This window comes from Temnothorax longispinosus, chromosome 3 (genome assembly GCF_030848805.1).
Source record: "Temnothorax longispinosus isolate EJ_2023e chromosome 3, Tlon_JGU_v1, whole genome shotgun sequence".
Lineage (NCBI taxonomy): Eukaryota > Metazoa > Arthropoda > Insecta > Hymenoptera > Formicidae > Temnothorax > Temnothorax longispinosus.
The window spans coordinates 15,413,355-15,421,842 of record NC_092360.1 but is presented as its reverse complement, the minus strand read 5'-3'; the positions used below and the strand labels follow the sequence as shown (position 1 = coordinate 15,421,842).

Here is an 8,488-nt window from a genome sequence, read left to right as displayed (position 1 = left end):
CTTCCAACAGTGATATACGCGCAGCGCAAGACCGCCTCGTGTATTCTTACGCAATAGTTAAATTTGTAATAAATGATAAATGTGAAGTTAATATAGGTTGTACTTACCAATTAAATTAGTCGCGACACCATCTGTTCCAGAAGGTATCCGTCCAATGTCCATAGTGCTTTGAAAATAAAACGTATTATTAAAACTCGTGATATATACACATAAGACATAATATATCTAGCATTTGCCTTTATTTTAAAAGTGGAAAATTCCTACTGGGATTATTGGGAACTGGGAATAGAGGCGCACGTTACGTGCGGCACGTATACGGCGACGGAGTGGCGTGAACGTGGAAACGGTGCGGTACTGACAATGAGTGTCCACCTGGGGGGTTAGTTATTAAGGGCTCCAAGACGGCATATTCTTTTGTTCGCGTGCAAACGAGAAAGGACAAAAGAGCATAAATTTTTTTCTACCTGCGTCTTTACTCTTCCCCAACAATCGGTCTACGATTCTAAGAGCTTTGCGAACGCTAAATGAAACGTACCCTATGAGTATGGGTACACGATGCGTTTTTGCCTGCTGAATTGCTACATGGCTAGATTTCCGTTGAAGGCAGCTGGAAATGCTTATGGCCGCATTGTTAGCTTGGCTTCAGAATTTTAAATAATGCGATAATTTTTGTGCTAGTTGAACAGCTGACAGTAGCGCGCATATATTCGTTTATTTTAAACATATTTATTAATATAATTTGGCGTGCGTACAAGCATAATTTCTCTTTAAAGATCTCTATCAGAATTGAAATAGCTTTCTTTGTTTATTTTTCTTTCCATTACTTTTGCAACACGTGGTGGACCGGCGGACGTTACATGTTTCTCCCTAGTTAAACCCTTAAGCAGCTAGACGACGCGTGTGAAAAGAAATTTTGCTTACGCGATCTAAGGCTGCGTCCTAATTGGCTCTTACAATGAGCAAACACGAAACCATGCAAGAAAAATAGCATTTTTTAATTTATCACTGATATCTAGACAAGCAGCATGACTCTAGCGGATACTACACAATTTCGAGCTTATTGTTAGCAGTCAGGAAGATCGTCAGCGCAGGCGCGCGTATGCATTCCAACAGACAAAAATCGTAACGCGTCATCGCGTGTCGTAGGTTAAAAATGGAACAGATGTGAAGAACGTTCTTCTACCACGTGGTTAATTTTACACTCTAAAAATGGCGTGCGGCCTTACATGTCCTCTTAACATATCGCGTTTATGCGTTTTTTACATTTTAAAAATAAATATGCTGTACGCTTGTTTTAAAGGTCGTTATTATGTGTTATAATGCAAGTTAAATATGCAAGATAAAATTGTAAATCAATATACACGATACTTGCAATATCTGAAATTGTAATCGTCTTTTTATCGATTTTTCACGGGATATACTTGAGGCCGCGCGATTGAATCTTGTGAAATACGCATATTCTATAATAGATCGTCAATGTGCGAACGCAAAATCTATATTTACACGATAATTAGAAATCGGAATATTATAAGGAATAAATGCAGGGTTAACATAGATTTTACTTACTAATTAAACGAATTGCAACGCTACGTTGTCCCAGAATTGATCCATCTTGTGTCCCAGTCCTTAATGTGTTCCGTTAATATTAACGACGAAACATTCGAGAATGTCGGTCTTGACGCGCGATATTTATTAATCAAATAACGATTAATAAAGACACACTTACAATTGATTAATCAGAAATACGGAATTCAACATTGCACGTGCAGACAATCAAACTTATCAATTACGCGAAAACATATTACGTAAAATTATATTATTAATGAATAATCAATGTTGTTTTATTTGATTTTCCGATTTGCGATAATTCTTATTCCGAAAAATTTATTTATTTATTACTTTACTTACAATAATACTTTTTTAACTTATATCGATGCAACACTAGTAATCGACTATGCGTCGTAAGTACAGCGTACTGAAATCTTTGAACTTGACCCGTCGAAGAACTGCTGAGAAGTGCCGCCGTATACCGAGAGTCCTCTCCTTTTATAGGGTCCAAAAAGGTTCTATAGATTTTTCTGGAAAATTCTGGTTGTTTCTATAGACGACTCATCGATCCCTATATGAAAGCTTTCAAAAACTGTCCGGTAGAGTTGACCTCTACCTCGTTCCCTCTTTGTCTATACGCACTGGATAGAAAAGGACAACTTGACCTCTACCAGTCGCTATCTCTTTTCTATACCTGTGCGGAGTCCATACTATATGTCGATGAGATGACTCGTCCTAAGGGTACCTATACATTCCTCAGGTAGTTACATAGACGATGATCACAACATTTTATGTTCCCAACTATAATATTAACTTTTTACAAATTATATAAACTTTTAGACGAAAACTAAGACATTTCAAAGTTTCTTCAAAGTTTTTATTTTTATTGCTTTGAGCATTAATTGCCTAAATTGTTTTAGAAACGCAGCAGAAATATGAGAATTTGTCTAATTAAAACAGAAAAAACATAAATTAATTACTTGCCAATTAACATTGACATTATGAACTTACCAAATTATAAAGTTTTTAGTCATTTAATTTATAATTAAAATATCGTGAGTAATGCGCTGCAATCACAAGACTCTTTTCTAAATGCGAAACTGAAAATTATAAGTTATTTAATGGCAAAATTTAGTGATGTAAGATTTATTTAAATTATAGTATTATGGAATTTATAATCGTTAAATTTTTTCATTGAATATTTAAATTATTTAATGGAAAAATTTAGAGATTATTAATTCTATAATACTATTTAAATAAATCTTATATCGCGCTTTAATGTATAATTTACCTGAACATAATCTAATCTAAAACAATCACATTTCAAATAAGTGCATACAAAATAAGAGTGTAAAAAAAACAAAAAATAATCGATGTAAAATTATTTTATATAGTGTTAAAAGTTCCCTGAATGTAAAAGTTCAATGCTAGCTTTGACATATGTTTTTGCGTCGAATAAATAGTTTGATGAAAAATACAATACACTCAGTCGAGAAACATGAAAACAATTAATAGCTTGGTTAATTTACTTAATTAATTAATTAACTATTCGCCATATTATAAAGTGAAATGGGTAATTATTCAGTTTACACCCCTCACCTCCGATTTTGATGAACTTAGGCTCAATCGACGCGTTTTTGTACGAAGCGAAAGAATCTGGCAGAAGTTGATTCCTATCAACTTTAACGATTAATATCTCGCGTCGCGGGGCAGAGCGACACTTTTTTCTGCCAGATTCTTTCGTTTCGTGCAAAAACGCGTCGATTGAGCCTAAGTTCATAAAAATCGGAGGTGAGGGGTGTAAACTGAATAATTACCGTGAAATGTTTTAGTTTTCGTCTAAAAGTTTGTAATTTGTAAAAAATTATATGGTTTATTTCGCAAATCGATTTTTTACTTGATACTAGACACTACAGACGCGCGCTTCGCGCGCGCTATTTATCTTTAACATTATGCTATTACTATTACACTATTAACTCCTTGATACACACAACTGTCAAAATATACAATGACCGCTGCAAATGAAGTAAGCGCAGCAAGAGAACCAATCGGCATCGCGGAAAAGCGACAACAAGAAACACATCTCCTTTTTAGAAGAGGATTATTTTATTCAACGCAAATGCCAGATAGATATATTAAAGTTGTTACGTACGGAAATTTTATACTAAAATTTCGGACGACACGTTAAAAATCTTGATATATACGCGTTAGCTCGGAAATATATCTTTGTAAATGTTTAATTTATCAAAACTACGCTTCTAGAAGCTTCTAGAAGCTTCTAGAAAACCTCCCCTTTTGAGACGCGTTACTTTCGACATTCGACTGTACGTTCAAGTCCGAGCATTGCGTTCGATTCTGGGACTTAATCCCTGCACTCTTATACTTTAAGACCGCGCTTCACGCACAACTCAGTTGTACTAAGATTTTAAAAATAAAGGTAAGATAAGTTTGAAAAAGAGAATAAGCTTGAAATCTGGGATCTGACCTCGTATTAAAATTCTTATAATCAATCATTTCTGAGATTCGACTCGCAGTTTTCGCTGACAAAGAGCGTGGCGATCTGTCCTGGGCGCTGACGAAGAGTATGGCGAACTGGTACTTTCGCTGCCGAAAGGCGTGGCGGTTACGGGGTTGATTCTTAGAAATCGCAACAATCGTTATTAATTCCCGAAAGAGAATTTGACCTTTACGCTGATGAAGAGTGGCGGATTGGCTTTGAGCGCTGACGAAAAGTGTGGCGAGCTTAAAATTCATTTTCGAGAACGCGGGCTGAATGACGAAAAAGGGAGGTAAACGAGTTCAAATCAAACAAATTAGGTTCCAGATCAAACAAGCTGTTACTTTTAATCGAGATCCTCTCCTCCTCCTCCAGGAATTACAACAACTAGAAAACGCACCTCCATTTAAACCTATTCCTGTAGATTTCGACATTGATTATCCTATAATTACAGTCAGATAGACAAAAGTGATCCTCGTTACGAAACTTAGAAACTCAGATATTTTTTCGGTCCCGAATAATAATAATATAATAATAATAACTTTCGCACGCGACTTGTCCAAATCCCTGGTAAATTGCTTAAATGCATTGACCAAAAAACGGACTAACAACAGACAGAACACGACAATAATGAATATACTAACCTCCGGCGGGCAAAAGACCAGGGATGTCGCCTCGTGTAACTGCACCTCTGTATGGTGTATGCTGTCGATATGTAATCGCCTTGTTCCCGGGACGTCTATCACCCACTGAAAAAAATTATTTTATAAAAATTATTTTTTTAAATTACACACACACACACATACCTTTGGCGAGAGCGTGGCGGGTTCGTCATCGGAATATGGAAAATCTATAAAAATATATTAAATATGAATTACTTATTTTTATTATATATAATTATATTTTTTAAAATAAAATGTTATTTAAAAATTATCACCGTCAACATGCTGAAACGTACATGCATTTCGACTGGGTTTTCCGTGTCAGCTGCAAATTTAACGAAATTCTTGTATTCGTCGACCGTCCTTTCATCAAGGTTCCTCTCGTTCACATCATGCTGTAAAAAATTAAACAAAATATATTATTAAAAAAAAAAACGCGCGCACACACACAAATCACGTACCTCCGAAATGAAGTGCATGCTGCTGAAAATGTCCAATTGAAACTGATTGAAAAAAGTTCAATCCGTATGAATCCGGTTTCTTAATCTGAAATTCATGGATTCGTAACGATTAAACCGATTAAAAACGATTGAAACAGATTCGTATTCAAGGATGTAATTTTAATCGGTTTCTATCGGTTTGAATCGGTTTTAGTCAATCCATTTCAATCGTTATAAATCCATGAATTCCGTATTAAGGAACCGGATTCACACCGATTCATTTATTTCAATCGGTTTTTATCGTTTTGAATCGGTCTTAGTCAATCCGTTTCAATCGTTATGATTTCGTGAACCCCGTTTTAATTAATGTGAATCCGTCTCTGTTGTTTTTAATAGTATTTATATATTTTTTTCAATTTGTTTTAATTGGCTAAATAAAAGTATATAGTGTAATGCGCGATCTAATAATCATGTTTAAATATACGAATGAAATTGGTCATTTATAATTAAGTACATTAAAAGGTATAATAAATTGCTTAGAAGACTCAAATTCTTTTTGATTGTCCAAAAAAAATTATATATATATATATATATATATATTTGTATTAAAATAAAATAAATAATATCATGTAATAATAATATGTAATAAGTAATATTAACAACTTTCTGATGACTTTTTGGTATATTTATTTATTACCGGTATTACCGGTAACAAAAAATATTACTTGTTAGTATAGATAATGTTTTATATTTATTTCAATATTAGTCGCGCTAAAACTAGTATTAAATCAAATTAGAAACATATTTTATTAAAAAATAAACAAAGTGTTTATAATAATCGATAATATATACTGCCCTTACTTTATTTTTTTGTAGCTGCGCTTATTTAAAATGCATTTCTTAAATATCTATATAAGTCTTAATCATAAAATATATCCTGCTGCATCAAACTTTCATATCACAAACATAAATCATAAACTTTATAATCATAAACATTGAAGTTAAAACATTAAATTTGAGTTATCTTAAAAAGTTTTTAAGAAACTAAAGTTATACACATTTTTTTACTCATAGATCCTGATGCTATACAACATTTATACGGCATCCCTCAACGGATCAACCTCTTCAATTTCTATCTTATTGTCAGATAAAGAAATTGAAGTGTTCGGGGACCAATCATAGAATACATCACTCGTTTCAGCATTTTCTTGATTTTTGTTATCAGGTTCACGACTGCAACCTGCAGTACTTTCGGCAGTTTTTTTGTTCACACGAAGGTCTACAAGATTTTCATTAATTTTAGCTGGATTAGTACTTGCTTGCGTCTTTTTTTCTATTTAAAACTTTTCATTAGTGAGGTCTTCGTCAGATTTTGATAACTGTTTAGTCTTGTTCGAGCGTTTACTTGATTTTTTTACTCAAACTTTCTGTATCTCTTTTCAATTCGGCTATTTTCTTACCAGCATAAAAATCAAACTTATTTAATTCACTCAAATAATTTTTTTTTTCGTCTTTTGTTGGTTTATAGGTGTTCTTCATCCAATAAATGTAAAAGTCTAAAAAACAAAAAATTAACGTTATTAATTACTTATTAGAAAAATGACGATTGAGTTTGAAAATCTATAAAATGTTAAACAAAAATTTAAAATACTGATAATAAGACAAAATACTAATAAAATATAAAAAATTTAAAATAGTGATAAATAAAAACAAAATAAAATGGTTCTATTTAAAAATACTACACTAACAAAAAATACTCTGAATTTATATGAATATTTATTCCAATTTTTCTAATATATAATATTTATTTGGAATTAACAATATTTATTTGACGTAAAAATACTTATTCGATTTAAAATATATCCATATCCATAATTAATAAATATTTATTACTTTTAATAATTATATTAATATTAGTTTGAATAAATAAATTGTTAGGAGTACTGGAATATTTATTTGAATTCAGTTTAAATTTTTTTTAATGCATTATAAATATACACAGTTACATTTAATAAAATATTTTGTTTTATTGTAAACAAATATTTTTTACCTTTACATGCACCAAATTTGACTGGATCTTATTTTGGACAAGATTTTTTTCGAATTGCTTTTTATTACTCTCGAATCCTGATTTTGTACTCGTTAATAAAATTTCGAGATCAAAAACTAATGTAAGTATGCTACTAGCACATTGGCGTGGACTTTTTGCAGTATTTAACAAAGTACTGTATCCTGCTTCATGTATCCACTGGTCTCTACCAATGTGTATCTGTAATAAAAAAATATAAATATAAAATTTTTCTAAATAAATTTTCGAAAATTTTATATATATTTAAAAAAACTTTATTTACTCTTCGACAATTGTCACTAGTGCGAAGAGTTCCAATCGGTGGATAGTTGTCTTCATAAAGAATAGACTCTCTGGCATGTAGTTTTTCTACCATAGCTAAGAATTAATTAATACACAATACTTTTATTATACTTAAAAATATAGAATATAATATGTAAAAATTTTTATAGAAAAATAAAATATTTTTTATATAAAGAAATAAATTATATTTACACCATCACTCTCTTGAAATTTCTCGATTATCGTAACTTGAAGACTTTCATTCAATTCTCTTACTTTTCTTAATTCGCATGTTTGTTCTTCTAACTTTTTTCTCATATCAGATCTATTGTCTTATTTTTTCATTTTCTTTCTTCAGTTCCTTTATTTTCTCTTTTACCTTACAATTTTCTTCTTTTAATGTTATATATTTTGAATTTAATTTGTCAAAATCTGCCTTACACTCTGTGACTGGATGAACTTTAGATATAGTCTTTATCTAAAAATAATTCTTGCTAAATAAACAGCAACATTTAAAAAAATACAAGCGTGAAGTTATTCAATACTTTATTTTTAAGTTACAAAAAGCTTTGATATTTAAATAAAAAATTTTGCATTACGCCATATTATTGTATCACGATATCAATAAGCAAATTCATGCTTTGTAAATATTTTATACGTAAATTTTTGTTTCCTCGAAGAAGAAACTTTAGGATAATAAAATAAAAAATGTATATAACATTATTAAAGCAACTTTTGAGACCCCAAGTTCGAAAAAGTAATTTTTAAAATACCTAATATTATTATATAGGTACATACTTGTAATTATTAGTAACAAGTGTTTTTAAAATTATTTATAATGTATAGAACTGTATAGGAATAAAACTAATATATGAATCATTTTTACCATATCTTTCGTACACTTTTTGTACACAAAAGATTTTGCTGTGAAAAATATGATTATTTAAACGAAGTTTGTAATCGTACAAACTATATACAGACTATATCTAAA

General features: G+C 31.1%; 2 long non-coding RNA genes across 2 annotated transcripts; both read right to left on the bottom strand.

Moving 5' to 3' along the window:
* Positions 1–3,926: 3,926 nt before the first annotated feature.
* LOC139810589 (uncharacterized) lies at positions 3,927–5,607 on the bottom strand. The gene is made up of 3 exons (XR_011731442.1): positions 5,004–5,607; positions 4,852–4,895; positions 3,927–4,794 (listed from the first exon to the last, which is right to left on the bottom strand). It is a non-coding gene; the product is annotated as an uncharacterized lncRNA (long non-coding RNA).
* A 316-nt stretch (positions 5,608–5,923) lies between these two features.
* LOC139810501 (uncharacterized) lies at positions 5,924–8,084 on the bottom strand. The gene is made up of 3 exons (XR_011731406.1): positions 7,499–8,084; positions 7,198–7,416; positions 5,924–6,703 (listed from the first exon to the last, which is right to left on the bottom strand). It is a non-coding gene; the product is annotated as an uncharacterized lncRNA (long non-coding RNA).
* Positions 8,085–8,488: the final 404 nt, after the last annotated feature.